Source organism: Aquila chrysaetos, chromosome 5 (genome assembly GCF_900496995.4).
Source record: "Aquila chrysaetos chrysaetos chromosome 5, bAquChr1.4, whole genome shotgun sequence".
In the NCBI taxonomy this organism is placed as follows: domain Eukaryota; kingdom Metazoa; phylum Chordata; class Aves; order Accipitriformes; family Accipitridae; genus Aquila; species Aquila chrysaetos.
Window position 1 is genome coordinate 18,078,430 of NC_044008.1, and position 21,104 is coordinate 18,099,533.

Here is a 21,104-nt window from a genome sequence, read left to right on the forward strand (position 1 = left end):
GTCTTTTATCATGTCATCCGGGTCAGCATGTAGCTAGGACTGCAGGATTCATGAGATCAAAGGGGAAAAATCAAGTGATTATGTTCATATCTTATAATTCAACTTGAGGGGGGAGTTGAGGTGTTATAAGTAATCCCTGGATTATTTCAATTATTTTTATTCAACAGTTGTCCAATAAAAAATATATTAAGAGTCTAGGTAGCTTTTATTGCAACCAGAAGTATGTGTCTGTATGTGTGCAAATGCATATGCACATAGTAGACAAAAAAAGATGTATTTGCAACATTCAAGTACATTTCTGAATTTTCCCAAAATTGATGATATGAACAGTTGTTACATTACATTACTGAAGTATCTTAGTTCTGTGGCAGTCAGTTTTTCTGTAATCATGAATTCTCTTTGTGCTGTTCTTTATTTCGGACTAATGGACTTGGGACTGCAACATTTGCTGTAACAAATGGAAGAAGATGGGCATCTATAAAGTGTGGTCTCATTTACCCTTCACTTTACTAAGGGTGCTTCTAGCGAAAATAATACATTTTATACTCTGTTCTGGTAATCAATGGTGATGCTCTGGATGCTTTCTGATGAGAATAAAAATAACTCAAAAGTTTTATCTGTGTCTTCTTATAGTGTATTCTGACAGAACTCAGTTTTAAAAGGCAAGAAATCCCACTACCAGCAAAAACTGTTGCTTGTTTGATGTTATTGTAATCACATGGATAGAAAGTTATGTACTGACATGGCAAGACAGTGAGATAGGATCTTTCTGAGGTCTACCTGATTTCCTGTTGCAATTGTAAATTGATTGCTTTTCACGGTAAAATTAGCACTGGGGTATTTCCTAGGCAAAGAACAACAGTTATTCTTTCCTGACAACTTGCAGTTGTCTGGTGTTCATTTCAAGCTCAGCAACAGCAGAATATAAATGGCAAAGCACCAAGCTTATTGTCAACATGTAGCTAGTAATACATAATAGTTATTAGTTCAGATGTATACAATGGGATATACATATTTCTCTAAGAGAAGTTTGCAATACCTCCTTGGCAACTGCTTGTTTTAATTACATCCCTATAGGCCCTATGAAGAAAACTGAAATGTTAAAGTGAAATATTTAATGTGTATCTCCATGGAGGCAAAGCAAAACATGTTCCTTGAAATCCTGTCCTTGAAATAATTGTGTATAGATTTGCAACACTGGCTACTGTTAGGTGGCAGTTTCAGTGTATGAAAACTATCAAACAGAAATATCTCAAAGTAATTTACTAGCCATCATGGGTCTGATTTTTATTGCTTATCATAAAACTACACTGCAGCTGTTCAAGAGAAGAATGTACTCAGTTTGTCTCTGTAAAGGTATCTGCAAAACTCCATCTTTTGTAGGTGTTCCATGTGTGAAGTAACTGATTAGTCCAGGCTCCTTGTATTCAAAATCAGACACAAATGTTTTGCTGCTGTTAAGAGTTTCTTATTGCTCTGCGGATAAAAGTGCTTATGTCTAGATTGCTATCATAAGAATGGAAGAGGCTTTTGAGGCGGTTAAGTTCAGTTCCCTGCTCTCACAAGGCTACGTATACGCTACGGAGTGCCTCTGAATGCCTGGCTCTTGGTGCATGCTCTGGCTGAATGCCAGCACCATGCTGGGACAAGATGCAAATACACACCTCCTGTCAGCTTCTTGCTTTCTTCACGAAGGAAGTTGACTGAAAAGGATTTTTAATGTGCTGTGGCTAACATTTTCAGAATGAACCACTCAAAAAATAAGAAAGTGCCTGTGCAGCTTTTATCCTATATATCTTAAGAGTCTTTAAGAAGAGAGTCAGTGAATAAATAGTACTGCTATCTGAATTTCCCAGTGACTAGGCCCTGATCCCCTCAAATTCTGCATTGAGAATTACAAGTTTACTTCTTGTTGTTACTTTGCTCTTCACATCACAGCACCTGGTATTTTTCAAAACACTAATGAAGAACTTATCTTCATAACCTGAAGTGAAGCAGGCAACATTGGCTCTGCTTCATTTGCAAGGAACTGAGACACAGAGGAGTGAAAAACAACATTTACTTAAGAGTCTAGACTTTATTATAGCTCAGTTGTTCAGATCATGGTTCCAGTCAATGCCAAGTGCACCCATAAGCATGCAGCAATTCTGCCCATCCTTGAGGATTTTGTAAAAGAAGAACTTACAGTTTGAACACACTCAGATTAAGATATGTATTTAAAGCACGATAGCTGTTCCTGGGTAAATCTACTAGAGGATAAAAGTCATTACCACCTGGTGAATACTGAAATGATTTGCCTTGTGCTAGAGAGGAAATCTGGCAGTGACTGGTCATTACAGACTGTCTTCTTCAAGGTGGCATTCAACTGATTTAAACCTGAAAACAGGTAGGCTGACTACTGAAAGTAAGAGAAATGGCAGGAATGAGATCTCTGGAATTATTGAGAGTAAGAAAGAGAGAAAAGATGTCTTTATCCAGCACTTGTGGCCTACTGCAGGATTTTCAGGGAAAGTCCCATTCTGTACAACATGGCAACACACATCCGCCACCGTCAGGAGCTGGGGTATGCTCAGTATATGCTAAACTTTGCTATCAAAGTTTTAACAGATTCCTGTATGGTATGTATGAACTGAGACTTCTTGAAAGGCTCATGACTTGGTTAAACAAGAGCTGTTTTTCATGTGAATGGTGAAAATCTGATATCCATCACTTGATTTTATGGCTCTGTTAGTTTCTCAAAGAGAATAAATAAGCTTAATGACCAGAACGTTAATGTGCAAAACCAATTTTTCCTCATCTCACCTTCAGAATAGGCTGAACTATTTCTTTTGAAGCTTTCCAGCTTATTTCAGTTTGAGCCAGGTACTCATCATGAAAAATGTACTTCTAAAGATTAAGATATAGAGAGAAGCAAGATAAAGCTACTGGGAAAACAGACAGCAAAATTCAGAAAAATTTGTGAAGTGCAACAATATTTTTATAGCTTTCTCTTTCTGGAGAAAAGTACTTAAGCACATTTACTTTGATAGAATCTCCTGGGTTTATTGCCTTATTTACGTGAATATTTTCTATGAACAGTGATGCAGAAACACTGACTTCATTAATGATACATGCAGTTAATTTCTTGGCAAAACATTTCTGAGGGAACCCATTGCTAGCATTTAACTTTATGCTAAGAAAATCCTTATGCCAAGGAGAAAAATATATCACAGCAAGAAACAATAGCTCTTGTTGTGCTAACCTCTGGTTGTGCTAACTGTGGCTGGTTGGCCTCTCCATTATTAAAGAAAACATATCTCCTAACTGAGCATTAGCCTGAATACCATCTGGTTTAAAAGCAGGAGCTAAACCCAATGAAAATATTTAGATTGTGTGCCAACAAAATAGCAGCACAAAAATTGGCTTAGCTTCAGTTCTTGAAGATTGGATTTATGTTCATAATCTAAACTATCTTTATGAGATTTGACAACAGTGTATGAATGTAAGAAACTATCACAATGAATGTGATATCTGTTCAGGTACCTAATGGCCAGATAACTTGCAAACTTACTTTATAAGGAAAGGTCTAGCTAGGTTATATACATAACCCAACCCAAAATTCTAGTGGTGCTTTCTGGAATAACGGGGACATAATATTTTCTCTGTTTATAGATTTCCATCCCCGGAGTATTTACTATATAAGCCTCAAACTTATTTTCTGGTTTCACATTAAATAGGGTATTGTTGTGCCTATATTTCTGTCTCAGGTGAATTTACGTCTCTGAATTCTCAACATTTATCATCAAGAATGACCGTGTCACTTACCCTTCACTGAAAAGCTGTGCTTAAGTCCTTTTCACACAGGACTGTGAAGGGCCATCCCTCAAGTGTAAAGGTCAACCTTTTTCAAAAGTGGAACCTTGAAATGGTGTTGCCACCCAGCATGTAAAGGGTCTTTCATGTCTTTCCATACAATATTTTGTTCATGGTTGTTAAAGCTATCAGAGAATAGAAACCATCCCTGCAATAAGAACTGGCCAAGAAAGTTTTTTTTCTCATACTGCTGCCTGAAAGTCACTGAAAACACAATTCCCTACGAAGAACTGAATTTACAATGAGACAAAGAGATGGATTAAATAATATGTGAATTTCTGTGCCTGTCACCATGGAGTATAAATTTCTAGGATTAGTCAAATAAATTAGATATTGTAATAAAGCAGCCTTCCAACCTATTTCAGAGCCTGCAGCTTATAATGTCCTTTTTTTCTAATTACTTATCCAGTTCAGATTTCAAGCATTCTATGACTTTCCTTGAAAAGCTGTTCCTGTTCAAATTTTTATCTTTATTGACTTTGAAGCTTACATAAGTGTCTCCAGTATTTGCCCAATGAATTGTGCTAGGGCTGTTTCTGCGTAGAGTTTCAGTTTGTGGGAGATCTTGCGTGTTTGATATTCTGATTCTTCTCCCCATGAAGTTCTGTGAAAGCCCTGCAATTAATGCCAGGAGGAATAGGATCTAATGATAAATGAGGATGTTGGTGGAGTCACTAAAAAATAACTTCTACAGCACTTTGCCTTTGTCAGAGAAATAGATCTACCTCGGTTTGTGTCCTCCAGCCTTCTTGACCTCATCACAGGGTCTCACATGCACATCAGAAAAACATTCTCTGCATCATTCCTAAAAGACACATCCTTGAGCTTTACTTGTAAATTATGAGTAAAGCTGGAGAAGATAAGATTACTAAACAAAATGTGACAGGGGTAAATCAACAACTAAAGGGGAGATTGTGGTGGACTGTGCTGAAGAAAACTACAGGCCTTCCATTCTGGTGACATTCCTTAAGGACTTGACTTAGGTCAAGTTGTATTTAATGCTCTTATTAATGTCCATATAAAGTCATAATGATGTGCTAATGATAGTTGCATATAACATCACATTCAAAAAAATAATTCAATGTAGTAGGTGTAACAATATCATATAGAAAGAACTTGATAATCTTGAGAACTGGAGATGCAGACAGATGAGAAAAATAACATTATTCAGTAGAGGGCAAAGCTGTGAAATTTCCTCTACTTTCAATAGCTTATTAGATAGAAGCAGCAGGGGAAAAGAAAGAACTCGGTGTATTAGCTGACTACAAGACATTTTGGAAAATAAGACTATGAAAAAGTCCAGTGTTCAATGCTAATATCTCTTGAAATGCTAGATTTTCTCAGCTAGAAGAAAACTGAAGCCAGAACACATGCCTTCTTCCTTTTCTAGCTGTGTTGCTTGCAGAGGTAATGACCCCTCTCCTTTTCCTAGCTGCTAATCACTTTCTCCTTCACATCATGATGTGAGTGCCTTCTAACTCATTTTAGTCAAAGTAAGCCAGGTTGTCTTAAAGAGTTTCAACCGAAGAGGAAAATGAGCTATCCCAGCTTATTTTGCTAGAAATAAAAGAGAATAATCACTTAAGCAGCTTGCCTGGCATAATCTAAGTGTTAGTCTGTCAGGCTATCTCGGACAAAAAGCAGAGCATAAAATGGAATGGTAACCTCTGGTTACCAATAGTAACTTTTTAAGGTTACCATAAAAATGGTACACTCTGCACTGAGTGTGATTAGAGGTGGAAGATAAGGTGTAGCCATAGCTAACATGTATAATGTACCAAAACATAGCTGCCTTTGTATTAGAGGGTTATTTCTGAGAAACTGTGGTGCATAGATAAAATGTTGGAAGACTGGAAGAAGAACAAATTTTGTGACTACCCATAAAAAAGAGAGAAGCCACTGAATTATAGAGCTTCTAGCTTAATTTCAATTCCTGAAAAAAAAATTTTGACCAAATAATCAAATCTGTTTCTAAGCACCTAGAAGATAACAAGGAGATAAATAACAGACAGTACTGATTTGTCAAGAGTAAATCATGTCAAACCTGTTTAATTTCCTTCTGTGACAGAACTGCAGGAACTGTGAACAGGGGAAAAGCAGTAGATGTTGTATATTGACTTTCATAGGGCATTTGAAATTGTCTCTTGTGACATTCTCATAAGTGAACCCTGGAATTGTAGTCCAGATGAAAACTACCAGGTGGGTGTTAGACAGCTTTGCTAACAGTACCCACAGAGTCCTTGGCAATATTTCACTGTCAAAAAAGAAGGAAGGGTCAGGTGGGAATATACAGCATTCTGTCATGGGTGTAGTTCTGTTCAATGTTTTTATTAACAAATTGAACTGAAATTGAATTGAAATGGAAAATATGCTTATTAAATTTCCAGATGTCATGAAACTGAGAGATATCACAAGGATGGAGGCAGGAATAAAGTTTGAAATGATCTTGACAAATTGGACAAATGGCCTAAAAATTGGATGAAATACAAGGTACAGCACTTAGGCAGAAATAATCTGCAATATGAAACCAGTAAGGGAACAACAGGCTCACAAACAGGTTTCAAAAGAGTGGTCTGGGAGTTACAGGGGAAAACGGGGCAAAGACTTAATGCCAGTATTTGTATGTTGCACTAAAGGAAAAATGTATACCAATTGGAGAGATTATAGTGGAAAACAAAGAGAATGATCAGGAGTATAGAAATAATGATCTAAGAGAAAAGATTGAAAGAAATGGGATTATTTATTTAAACTGCACCAAAGATATAGAAGGAAAATGGTAACTGACTTCAGGTATCTTAAGTAATGTTGAAAAGAGAAAAGATCTACAAACCTTGTGAACAAGGAGAGCAGGACAGACTGTGTCTTCAGATGCAGCAAGAAGGACTGACTTAAATATAGAGGGGAAAAAATCTAATGATCAGCAGATTAAAGTACAGGAATCCTTTGCCCAGGAAGGCTGTGGATTTCCACTCACATCTTAAGTATAGACCATCTGCCAGGAATGGCACATATAGATGACCTTGCCTTGAGAAGGGTCTTGTCATGCCCACTAAATCTAATTTTTGTGTGATACTATGACTATATAGCACAATAAAGAAATATTCTCAGAATTTTTCTTTCATAAGAACATTTCTTTGTGAAAAGTTTAAGTCCTCCAGTAAAACCCAGTATGTACTTTGACATATGGAAACATCTCATTACAGAAATAAGTGTAGACACAAGGAATTCTCATAATTAATTTATTAATGCTACTATAATCTGAAACAACATAATGTCAATATGGAGGCCTAAGTTAGTGAAATGAACGAACTAATTGTAACTAAATACAGTAGACAAGAAGTTTTTCTGCAGCCTTGGGAGATTCTCATGGGTCAAACTTAATGCCACTGTCTAAAATTCTGGAAACAGTAATAAGACAATAACTATTTTCATGCACAACAAAGTCTACTGAAAATACTGGGAGAAAAAGCATTCAACTTCACCAAAAGGTTAAATATATCATGAAAGTGGTTTTCCTTAGAGAAACTTTGTTAACTTTCAAACCTTTACTAATGTCAGACAATCTTGTTAAGTGGTAATGATCTGATTAAATCTCAAAGTTTTTTTTTCAATTTATGATACAAATGCCATTAACTGCCTGAAATTCCATGGATTTACTGCAAGCTATGACCAAGAGGTACAAGAGACATGGCTCATGATATGGGGAAAATGTCATGAAGAAGACAGCATATTATAAAATTTGAGAATAGATGGTAATTTACTATGTAACAATTTTATTTTTCTCCTTAGCAACTATTGTTAATGTGGATTTGATTCTAAGGAAGGCTAAATGAAAGGACAATTAATTAACAATTAAACATTGATAACATTATTAATAGTTTGAGATTTGTGTATATGTTGGTTTTAGCCTCTTATAGATAAACTTAAATAGTAAGAAAGATTAAAAGATTGTATGCATCTAATCTATTTCCTTGAAATTATTTAATCTATTTTTACTCAGCCTTTGAAATTAGAAAAGGGGATTCTACTAGTAATACATTACTTTTTTTTTTTTTTTAACTGGATTGGAATCTGTACTTTGCTTATTGCTATGGGAATAAATCTGTCTCTCAATATCAATCCTTAGTACTACATCAGCTAACCTCACCATTTCTGGCATATGTTATTTAAGAAAAAACACTTAATGTTCTTCTGTTCAAATTTTAGAAATTTTTATTGGAATCTCTACCATTGAACCAGCATATATATGTATTTTTTTCATTCTATGCATCAGCTAATTGGTTTCCAGAATGAACCTGAACTAAAGCCTATTTAATCAGGGGAAAAATGGGAAAATTTAACTATTGATGATCACCAGCCTCTCTGATCCTAAAATACATACTGGACTGTGGGGCCGCAAAGGAAATCTGCCTCAATCCCATCAAAATTTTCTGGAAAACAGTTATAGTCGTGATAAAGTATTTTGTCTTGTAGGGTCAATGCACTTCATTTTTTTGTTTGTTTTACAACAGTGAGAGGTGAAACTATCACAGCAGTGAAGTATTTTGCCATAGAGATTACTATAGTCACAGAATCACAGAATAGTTGAGGTTGGAAGGGACCTCTGGAGGTCATCTTGCCCAACCCCACCGCTCAAGCCGGGCCACCTAAAGAATGTTGTCCAGGACTATGTCCAAACTGCTCTTGAATATCTCCAAGGATGGAGACTCCGCAACCTCCCTGGGAAACCTGTGCCAGTGCTCAGTTACTCTCACAGTAAAAGGGTGTTTCCTGATGTTCAGATGGACTCTCCTGTGTTTCGGTTTGTGCCTGTTGTCTCTTGTCTTGTCACTGGGCACCACTGAGAAGAGCCTGGCTCTGTCCTCTTAGCACCCTCCCTTCAGGTATGTATATACATTGATAAGATCCCCCTGAGCCTTCTCTTCTCCAGGCTGAACAGTCCCAGCTCTCTCAGCCTTTCCTTGTAGGAGAGATACTCCAATTTCTTCATCACCTTCATGACCCTTTGCTGGACTCTCCATCTCTCTCTTGTACTGGGGTGCCCAGAACTGGACACAGTACTCCAGGCATAGCCTCATCAGTCCTGAGTAGAGGGGAAGGATCACCTCCCTCAACCGACTGGCAACACTCCTCTTCATGCCGCCTAGGATACCATTTGCCCTCTTTACTGCAAGGACCCAGGCCCATTACTGGCTCATGTTCGACCTTGTGTTCACCAGGACCTTCAGGGCCTTTTCCACCAAGCTGCTTTCCAGCTAGTCAGCTTACAGCATGTACTGGTACATGGGGTCATTTCTTTGCATCTGCAGGACTTTGCACTTCCCCTTGTTGAACTTCATGGGGTTCCCATCAGACAATTTGTCCAACCTGTTGAGCTCCCTCTGGATGGCAGCACTACCCTCTTGTGTATCAGCCACTCCTCCCAGTTTTGTGTCATCTGCAAACTTGCTGAGGGTACACTCTGCCCCACCATCCAGGTCATTAATGAAGATGTTGAACAGGATCAGACCCCCTATTGACCTCTGGGGTATACCACTAGTTACTATCCTCCAACTAGACTTCGTGCCACTGATCACCACCATCTGAGTCATTCAGACAGTTTTCAGTCCACCTCATTGACTTCCTATCTCAGCCATATTTATTATCTTCTCTATGAGAAGCTGAAGAGAGAAGCTATGAGAGAAGCGATGAATGAGTGTCAAAAACCTTACTGAAGTCAAGGTTCACAACATCCACTTCTCTACCCCTGTCTACCAAGCCAGTCGGTTCATTGTAGAAGGTTATCAGGTTGGTCAAACATGACGTTGCCTTAGTGAAACCATGCTGACTGTTCCCAAACACCTTCTTCTCTTTCATGTGCCTGGAAATTTTTCCCAGGATTAGCTGCTCCATCACCTTCCAACGGATCAAGGTGAAGCTGTCTGGCCTGTAGTTCCCTGGGTCCTCCTTCTTGTCCTTCTTGAAGATAGGAGGGACATTTGCTTTCCTCCTGCCCTCAGGCACCTCTCCCAGTCACCATGATCATCCAAATATAATAAAAAAATCCTTGCAATGACATCAGCCAGCTCCCTCAGCGTTCGTGGGTGCCTCCCATCAGGGCCCATGGATTTATGTGTGTCCAGTTTGCTTAAGTATTCCCTGACCTGATACTCTTCCACTAATGTTAAGTCTTCATTGCTCCAGACTCTTCCGCCTGATCTCAGGGATCTAGGATTTCTGGTGGCCACTCTTGCTACTAAAAACTGAGGCAATTATTTACTGTTCATAATGTTGGTATTATTTAAATTGTATTTGAGAGGGTGAGGGTTTTTTACTGTCTTGTAAGAGAAACATGCTTATTTTGCTCATTCCAGCATTGTGAATACTAGCTCTGGATTTTATCTGAGAAGCTGACAATACCTGTAACAGACATCTGTTGTGGTAGACATCCAGACTGACTGTCCCAAAGGCATTCTGTTGTCTGAGTTGTAGCCAGGAAAATGTTAAAATGTATCTTGGTGAACAAGAAATTCCGTGTTCTCTGGAATGTGAAATTATCATGTATTTGCTGTCTCCTTCAGAAAATTTGGATGGATTTCCATTATGTTTGCATGTTTCAGTCCAATAATTTTGGTTTTTTCTTTCCTTTAAGCAGAGGGATTTTTAGCTTGTACAATGAGGCAGCAAGATAATATTTATTTCTTCGTTCAGAAAGCCAGTCCAGTCTTGATGGAGATCAAAACCTGCTTCCCTCGTTTACAATTTTAAAGGTTTTTGGTCATGCCCTCTCCCAGCATCATTCCATCACCAAACATTCATTCCTGTTCTTGAAATCCTTTCATCTCCATGATCCACCCATAAGAGTGAAAGAGCATGTACTACAACAGTAGATGAACAATTTGTTCCCTTTCAGAAGAGAGGCAGTTCTGTGCTGGGTATAAGTGGTTTTGTAGCCTCCTTTGGTGAAATATATCTCACATAGCTTTAGATATCTATAAAGTAGACATCTATATCTAAGTCAGCTGCTCAGATTTACTTTGTAATTGATAGGGGGAAATAGGTAGTTTACATACAATCCTCCTGACCCATTTTACATACCTACTTTAGGGTGAGACAGTAAAAGCACCTTCCTATCTCCAGTAACTATAAAGAAATCCATATGTGAAGAATCCACTGTCTGTGGAAGAAACTTTCCCAAGGGAGCTGACCCAGTCTTTCAAATTGCTTCTCTAAGGCAGCAGGGAAAAGTCTGTATCCTGGTCCCCAGACGCCAAGGACCAACTCCCTCACGTGCTCTGTGTTGCTCTGCGAACTACTGGACTAATGATTACTCATGGAAATTAGTGAGAATGAAGGATAATAATACAGTATTCTTCAGATAACCCAGATTCTGCCTTTTATTTATTTATTTATTTTGCTCAAAGGCAGTCATTGCTAATGGTTAAATTGCAACATAGGTATTCTCACACCAACAGTTAATTGCTGAATTTTGGTAGGGATTCTGAAACTGAGCTGACTGAAAATATGCTATTTGGATATTTTTTTCAGCGTAAAATTTGGGGGAAAAGGTTGAACTACTGAGAGGTTCTTGATTAGCAAGTGATTGGGGGAAAAGGTTGAACTACTGAGAGGTTCTTGATTAGCAAGTGACTAAACAATTCTTTTTGCCTTTTTGATTTTCAATATGCAAAGTAATGACTTCATATACCACAATCAAAATATTTAGCTTTTATTTTTAAAATGACTTTGCAATATGGATTTGCACTAGTTAAATAGTAAACTACGTGTTTGTAATTGTGCAAACATTTTTCTGTTAATGAAGAAAAACAGGCTGACTTATGAGCCATGCTACTTATCAGGTCTGAAATCCCCAAAGTCTCCTGTTCTACATGCCTTATGGAATGAGAGGGAAAAAAGAATAGAACTCCATTTATCCTTGACCAGTATCAGCCACTTTTTTTATTTCAAAATTTATGTTCTAACATTCAAATTAGCAAAACATTCTTTATATTTTTGAAAAGTAACCACTTTTCTGGATTAAGAGGATCTGAGATTCCTTTATAACTTTCTCCTCCTCCTGACTTTTACCATTTATTTAATCAGGTGCTCAGATATGGACACTTTAAATAGGAATTATTATTCTGGAAGCATACACTTGTGGTCATCAAAGTTCAAGGACCAGTTATAAAGTTTTATTCCTTCTAGTGAGCACAAAGTTGAAGTGTTTTAATTTACAGAAAGTTGGTTGCTACAGGCTTTCTGGGTAATGTTTCTGAGTGATGTAAATGAATTATGCTTCTGAATAAGAAGAAGGAACTACTATAGCAGATAAAGAATTGTTCTTTACCACAGTGCTAGCAAAAACATTAACAAAGAAATGAAAAATATACTAGAAAAACCACATGGACATTGGCTTGCAGCAGAGTACCTATTCTGTCATGGTGTCATGCAATTATGTATTTCCTTCTTATTTAACAAGGATACTGTGATAGCATCTCTTTTTTGTACAGCTGGGCTGTGCATTAAAAAACATAGAGCTTCTTCTGTCATTAGTAAATAAGGTAAAAGAATAATTTTCATTGACCTCTCCTTGTAAACTAACCGTAGAGAATGTTTTGTTTTTCACCAGCACTCCAGATATCATACCACCATACAATGGATATGATTCAGTAAGGGATATAAGTTGTTATGCATTTTTAATTTTATCTTTTATGGAAAGGGAAAAAACTTTCAATTCAATGCCATATATTTAAGAGACAGTGTCTTCATTACACTCATTGAAAGAGCATTCTGGGGAGCTTTTTTAAGTTTTCATGTGAAGAAAAATATTGTATATTTCCCTTTTGTTTTTTTATTTTTAGATGCATTCATGGATAATGTTTCTAATCAACCATATGCACAGACACATTCCTGTCCACTTACTTCTTTCATAATTTAGTAACTTTCTTTTATTGCTTTGTATGGCTTACCATGAAAATCTATATGTAGGTAAGCTTAAATGTGTTTGCAATATTTTATTGTACTTTTTTTATCTTAGTGTTGATTCAATGCCTTTCTTACAGTTACTAAACTAAATTTTGTTGCTTTTACTATACAAGCAAACATGAAATCCAGTAACTGTATTAACATTGTCTTAAATTAATTTTATCATAACTGTGATCATCACCTGTATTTGATCATGCGACACAATCTCTTTAACATACATTGGATAAGAATGGAGATCCCTATGTAAGGCGAGTAAATGTGTTAATAAAAGGATAAAATACCCAACCAACCAACCAAAACCAACCCCAAAAAACAAACCACGAAACCTTAGCTCATTCTCAGACACCCTGTAGGAAACTGAAGTTTGTAGAATTTGTGGGAGGTTAATAAGGTACTTACATCTTAGATCAAAGTTAAGGCAGTTCAGAAAAGGAAGACCCCATTAACCAGATTTCCCCAGCGGCCATGTTGTCCGTGCCTATTGTGATGTATGTATCCATAATATTGTATATTTTCCAAATCACTATACACCTGTCACAAATTTGCAAAGAAAGTACAAGTTGCATTGTCAGTTAGGCTGCACACAGATGAATGGCAGGTGCAAGGCAATAGTTGATATAATGCTTTGGTTAGAGGAAATTTGATTCAGTTCCCTGAAAAGACAGGCAAATTCTAGTATTGTTTTTATTTCTAATTTTGCATTTATTAGGGATGAAAGCAATATTTTAAACACAGGAGAAATTATAATTACACCTTACAACAAGACATAATAATTGTTAGATTGCAAATGTTCTGTGTCATAGCATAAACAAAACTATTTAGAATACATTGGCTGATAAATAATTACCCTTCTTTGGCTTGTGTATGCAAAACATTGTTAAACATATTTTCAATACTAAGAAAAAATTATAATAAGTATTGCAAATAGATCAGGGAGTCTGCAAACAGAAGAATCCTGTTGAGTTCATCGGGAATAAACCCCCCCTTTCTAATGCAAAGTACAACTATAACATTTCATAATTGGAGAAATAAAAACCTCCTATTTCTGCAGACACAACTCAGTTTTTAAAAACTCTCCTACCATGTGAAATGAGTAGATTATTCCTCTAGAATGCACAGAGAATTCAGCTAGCTCAATATACTGAAATATCCCAGAATTATTGCCCAACAGCTTGACAAGACAGACATGCACACACTCAGCTGCTAATGTCCTCAGTTGCTGGTGAGAAGCCTGTTTAACCTTTACTAACAAAACTACTTCTTTAGTGTTTTTTTTTTTTTTGTTCAGTACAAGTATTTTTGGTTAACTTTACTATATAATGGCATTTCCACAGTAACATAAGTGATCATAATTTGTTTGAAAAATAGCTTAAATCTTATCCAATCAAATGTCACTGTGGTCTCCGGGAAAAAAAAAGTGGCGTGGCATTATGTGCTCTAATCACAGGACATGTGTTTCATGCTCTCAGTGCCACTATGCTCGAACACACAAACAGGTTGTTTAATCACTTACTTTCATTTTTTTTTTAGCATTTAGTATTTATATTCTCAAAAGACTGGCAATTGTCATTAAAATCCAGGCAAATACTATTTGTAATTAAATAAAGGTACTATGCTCACACCTATGGCCCCAGTAGACCTAGCATGTTCTGTTGCAGACAATGGAAAGAAGATGGAACCTCTGAAGACATCTGGAAGCCACTGTGGGAACCCAAACTATGCCTATTCTCCTTCTGTTGTCTGTATGGGGAATTGAGAGTAAACCAAAGGACTTTTCATGCGGGATTCAGGCTGCCTAGCCTTCTGCTGTGGATAGATGCCTAATGGAGAAAAGGCCGTGATGCCAAAAGTATCCCAAAAGCCTATGTTCAGGGTCCTCCTCAGCTTGAGGAAGCTTGAGTCCCCCTAACCAGACCAAATTACAGGGTCTTTTGTGGGGTGGCAGAGAGAAGAGTCTAGGTCCCTCCTGTTGGAGAAAGCAGACAGCTGGAAGCACAGGTCTCACCTGCACAGAATGAAAAAAGGCAGCACTGATTCAACTCCTGTCCTATGGCACATGTGCATATTTATGGGAGAGAATGACTGGAAATGGAATGGAATGGAAATCAAAATGTGATATCTCATCCCCTTCCACTGAGCTGCCCTTCCTTCCTTTTTTTCTGGGACATTGCCCTAAGTACGGTTCAGGTTTTCCTTCTAGGATTTGCAACACTGAGAAAGCCCTCTAAATCAACATTAGTACTCTAGCATGAAGATTAGCTCCAGAATTTATCAGGCTAATCTCTCAATGTTCATATTATAAAAAAAAAAAAAAAGAGTAAGTTAGTATTAGTGTAAGTTAGTTACTTAATTTGTGACTCTGATAATAGGATGGACATCAGGTTTGGGTCTTTATTGGTTTAAAGAACATTCAACAGTTATTTATATTTGACCATGGGACACTATGCTGGGTTATTGTTAAGTAGCCTTTTTTATTGTCCTGTGGTTGCTACTCTGCATTGTTTCTAGTGATTTTGGTATACGAATCATTTATTTCCTTTTTGATTTAAACTTTGATGTCTAGATTTACTCTGATAGTAATAAGATATTTTGAAAGCTTATGAATTCTCAGTGAGTTTGCCTTTGTTCAGAAGGTCAATACAAAGTCTGTTGCTCACACCATCCCAACCACGACTTTAAATATTTATCATGCCATGCCCAAACACTGCATTAATGCATAACTATTTACAGGTCCATTGATTAAGGATTCCAGTTTGCTAGTTCTCTTGTTTCTGTCTTTACACACAGTTTTACTTTCAAAGAAGAGCCTCACATTTCCATGTAGCTCAAGGAATGGCATTTACAATATGTATTATTTTGGCAGATTTAGCAGAATTTCTAGAATCTGTTTGTATTTCTTTGTATAATTTTTATTTTTCTCTCTCATGCTGTTGTGGCCATGGGACTATACTCACCAGCCTACTGCCATTTTTTTCAGTGTCTCTTAGGCTTAGTCTGTCATAGCAGGGATTTGCTTGTTTTACCCTTTCTAAAATAGAAAAGATCTCCAAACTTAAATGCAGTTATATGTATGTAAAAAGGCTTATATTGGTGGACAATACCGTACTGTCGTGCAGGTTTTACAACATGGTTGTGATGACAAAAAATAATTTCCAAAGTTATTGTAGATATTGCAACAAAACTTTCCAATACAAAACTGCTTTTGGATTGAAGTATATATATAGTATTGTAGTCATACTGATCAAGTTAGTGTCTCCATCGTCTGCTTGTTTCATCCTGACTTTGAACAAATGTTCTGCATTGGGCTTTTTTCTTTGTTTTTGAATGACAACAATACTATTATTAATAACATCATACCGTTTAAAAGGTTAAAACCCCCACTTTACAGCTTGCTAATACCTTTTGTTCTTCTGTTGTTGTCATTCTAGGGTCATTCTGTTGGCTTCATTTGTGCTGAAAAACTGTTGGACCAGTTTGTTCTTTCATGTACATTGAACTAAGTATGAATAATTTTAGGCATGTGTGTGAAATGTATGTGCAAAGAATCACAGCAAAATCTAGCATTGTCACACAAGTTCTTTTATTACAAATATTACATTATTTGATTAAAAGGACTTTTTGCTTCTTTTCTGGATGTACTTTTTTAGAGAGAGATGCTAATATGATCCAAAATAATTTTAAAAGCAAAATATCTGAAAGTGTTTTCAAAGGCAAGAAAGTGGCACTGATGGAGAGAATAAAGAATGAGTTTAGCACAAATAATGCTAGTGGTAAGAATATTCAGAAGAGACTGAATCCTGATAGATGAATGCCTATTGAAATATTAAAAATAAACAATCTCGGCCTTTCCTCAGGGCTCTTAACTAGATTAAAAAAAAAAACATAATTCCTGAAAACTGAAAACAAGCTGCAATTAGAAATGATGGATGGTGGGGGCTAAAAATGAAGGCATTTTCCTGAGAATGGTGGAATCTCTAGCACTTGAAATCAAAACTGAATTATATTCCAGAAGATATTATCTAGCTCAACCAGAAGTCATGTGCTTGATTTGGGAATCACTTGGTAAAAATAATGGCCTGTGTTATGCAGGGAATCTGAAAAAATGATTAAAATGGTCCTTTCTAGCCTTAAAATCTATGAAACTGAAACTTTCATCTACAATTTCATTGTGATTTGAAGGCACTCAGAACACAGAGATATGAAGGCATATTAAAATAATGAAAAAATGTCAACGCAGTTCCATAGAAGGTAAAGCAGATTATCAAAATGCTCCCTTTTGGCTTTCAATGATACGCTAGTGAAATTCAGAGCATGTTTAATTTCTAAGGCAGCCATAAGTAGGAACAAATCTTGACTTTTCACTGCAGAGACTGCATAGAGTCCTGTTCCTACAGTTGTAAACACTATTTGTAGTCCTCCAGTGAAGTTGATTTTTAAAAATTCCTTAGTTTTTCTTGTCAGTTCCTACTGTTGTCATGTAATGAAAAAGCAAACAAGCATAAGTCTGGTTGCCTTCAATACTCATTTCTGTACATTTCTGCTCATTTGCCTTCTGTAAATGAGAAAAGTTGAGATTTTATTAAGCTAGATTCTTAAGATTCTAACTGGTGACTTTGGAGATGATGCAATGTTTCTTTAATGTTTTCACTTCCCAATTTCTACCTCTACCCTTGCAATTTTAACTTCATTTTAAAGTAATTTTTTCTAAGTGCAATCCCTTATTTTTACTAATTACTAAAAAAAAGCCAGTACACAAAAAATAAACTTGCAGGGGATGCATACATGCAGTGTTTCTAATAAGGACATACATAATACAAATCTGAAAAAATTTCATTTTAACCCAGAATATGATTCACTGCTACTCTAAACCAATACAAAACCTCTGCAGCATTGAGGCTTCACAATGACCACTGTCAGATACCAGCCAAAGCTTACTTTTGAAACTGCCCACTTGCAGTGAATACCTTTGCATAAAGGGTTGTGGTATTGAGACCAAGATTGTGTGAAAGGCCAGTCCACAAATCATGTTATCACTGCTTTATGGACTTTTATTTTGATCCTGCCTCCTATGCATCTTAGCTTCCGGTTACATGTTAAGTTCTGGATATGACTGTCTGAATATATTCACATTAGTATTATTTAAGGTTTATTTGAGTTATTGTCCTTGTCCTTTTTCTAGTGGGCTATACAGTTATAACAATTTAAAAAAAAAAACAATAGCAATTGTAACTAATACTTACTGCACAGGATTTCTTCATTAGTTCTAAGTGAGATTGGGAGAATCCCTTCTATTTTATTCTTGTAATCATTTGTGAAAATAAAAAATTACTTGGGTAATAAATTTCATCAATGACCCATTTAACAACAACTCCACTTGTAAAAAATGTCAGCTGTGAAACTTCACCCTCGGAAAATTCATCAGGTTCTCAAAAGAACTGGAAAGTTTGCCAAGTGGGCATGTTATCTTTTCCAACATCCTGAATCTATACTTTAAGTGAAAGTTGAATTTTAATATTACAGTTTAGTGGAACCTCTATCACAAAATGGCCTCAGAGTCTCCAAATATGTCATTGCCTTTTGCATCGTTCTTTAAACTATAAGATATTCAAGTCAGTGACTTTTTACTTTTTAAATGTTATACCTTGTCAAAAGCTCTGCTTGTATTCAGGTAGTGTTAATAAACCGTGATTTCACAAATCTTGTCTCATACCATGCATTTACTTCTGTTTCTGATTAGAAATGACTGTAGTATTAATAAGAAAGTGTTAAAATGGAAAACCATGCTGGTTTAAATGTGAAGGCAACAAAGCTTAACACTTTTGCATGATGCATGTGTACTGCATGTATTTCCTAAAGGTGATTAAATATTCACAGCACAGACTTTGAATGTTGCATAGATTTTGAAAATTTAAGAAGTGTTAAGCCTCACCTACAGTTCACCTTCTTTTGCTGATTCCTATTACAGTAAATGGCATTTTCACACATCTCAGTAATTTTCAAAGGTCATTTTATTGGCTCAAAATACATGCATTACAGAAATACATTATGTAATCCATTTGCATTTGTTCTCTAGTTAATAACAGTCCCAGTTACTTACACTTTACTTAAAATGCATATGTATGGCGTAGCAAATCATTAGGCCAAGATCTTCAATTAAGCATGTATGAAATATGGCTCATTGCAAAGTCTATTAGGATTTTTTGGGACAGCTTGTTGAATGGTGACAGAAAGATGAAAAATGTGGCAGCTACAACACTGAGAACAAAAAATAAATAATTTGTAATACATTTTCTTTTTTTTTTATATAGGTGAAATATCATGAAATGGTCTGCAATTTCCAGCTACTGATTCACAGCAGAATTAGTTCTTTCATTAAAGCATTCCACTTTATGGTTTTGGGCTTAATAAATACTAAATAGGCATTTAAAATAAAAGAATTTTAAGGAAAAGTATATATATGATAGGAATCTAAGGGTATTTTTTTAGAAAAAGGACACTTATGTTTAAACCCCTAATAAAATGGCAAGAGCAATAAGAATGAAAAAACAATAGCTAACATTTTTCTTCTTTGTTTTGCAAACTTTTCCCTGTTAGAGGGCTTGGCTTTTCATTTTCCAAGTGGCTTTTACATTCATTGTCTATTACTATAAAATCTTACTAGAAAAACACTAGATACTTGGTGCCAGTTGCCATTTATTAATGTAGTAAAATAATAGTGGGTAAAACCCCCATGGCTTATAGTAAATGAAAGCAGATACAGGAGGAACTTTAAATTCTTGTTCTTTGTGTAGGACAGTGACGATTGTCCTTTGTGTAAATATTCCTTAAGAGTCAGGTTTTACTTAAAGAGTTCATCTTTTGATTCATGGAAGCTCTTAAGCAGAGATTTAATTTCTTTTTTCTTGCAGTAGTCCGTTGTTGTCTAGAGGTAGATATAAGCATCTGCTCAAGTGGTGTAATGTACTGGAATCTGACTTGCTGTTTTTCGTGCTGCTAAGTGGAAGAAATCACATGAGATTTGTGGATGTAGCTGACTAATGCTCAAATTGTAATAGACATTTTTTAATGGGAAGTTGAGCTGGAACATTATTTCCTTTGCTTCAAGATGCTTTTCAAACTCTCGGAGGATTGCTTGTTGCTGGCATTCTTTATTTGTATTATACTTCTAGTGGCTACCAAAGGCACTTTGACTCCTTTTGTGTCTTTTCCTTGAACAGTTTTTTTTACACTACTGGAATAGAAAATGCAAAATAAGCCAGAGATTTCAGTAAGTTCTGGCTGAGCTCTGTGCTTTATTTTCATTCTATCTGGAAAAAAAAAAAAAAAAAAAAAAGAAAAAAAAAGACTCTTGTTAATGTATAATAGCTGCATATTTTTTTAAGTGCCCACTGGGAAAGTTCAGAAACTAGCAACATAACAAGTCCAGCTTGGACTCATTCATGTTTAATGGGACTAACTTCAGAAGGGTCGATGAAGCGTTTATGTAAATCCCTCAGGCAAATCATAATTGGCTATGTTAAATGAATCTGAATGTATTTTGAAGAGACAATAAATACTCAATGCCTTGAAAAAATCTGGCTGAACTTGTAAAAAATCACAAGGGTATTTCTAGAAGTTTGTGTTGCTGCAGTATGATTACTATAAAACCTTAGCATAATTATAGTGAAAATCACTGCTATGAACAGTGGAACTCATTTAGCTGAGCTACAAGCTGTGTGGAAGTGAGCTGAGACCTATACAAGAAGTTATACGCATTGGCTACATGTTGCTTCCTGAACTGTCTAAATGTTTTTATTTAGAAAATAGTATTAAAATATCAATAATCAAGGGAGGAGGGACCAGAATCTAAGTTTTCTCCCTGATGAATACCTAATCAGTAAATTAAATTCGTGTTTCTTGCTCTTTGCTGTTGAGTGCCCAATCAGTACGCTAAATCATGCTTCCCTTTACATCTACATTTCTTGCACTCCTGCCTACCTAACTGGGCAGCTTCAACAGGAGGAGAAAAGGCATGTCTGCCAAAGCCTGCAGCATGGTGGCTACAGCTCCTGCCCAAGATATAATGGCCAAGGCAGAGCATGCTAATCATTAGGCTACAAAACATTGTTGGTCCTCATCTTTTGAAAAATAAAAGGCGTCGCCCATTGGGTTGTCAACCCACAGAACAGGGCTCTCAGGTCTGCAGCTCAAGGAGAAGGAAACACTCAGTACGTATTTCATCTTAACTGTATATTGTATGTATGTGTTTTTAAATGAATGTGTTGTATAGCCAGTAAGGAAAGAGATTC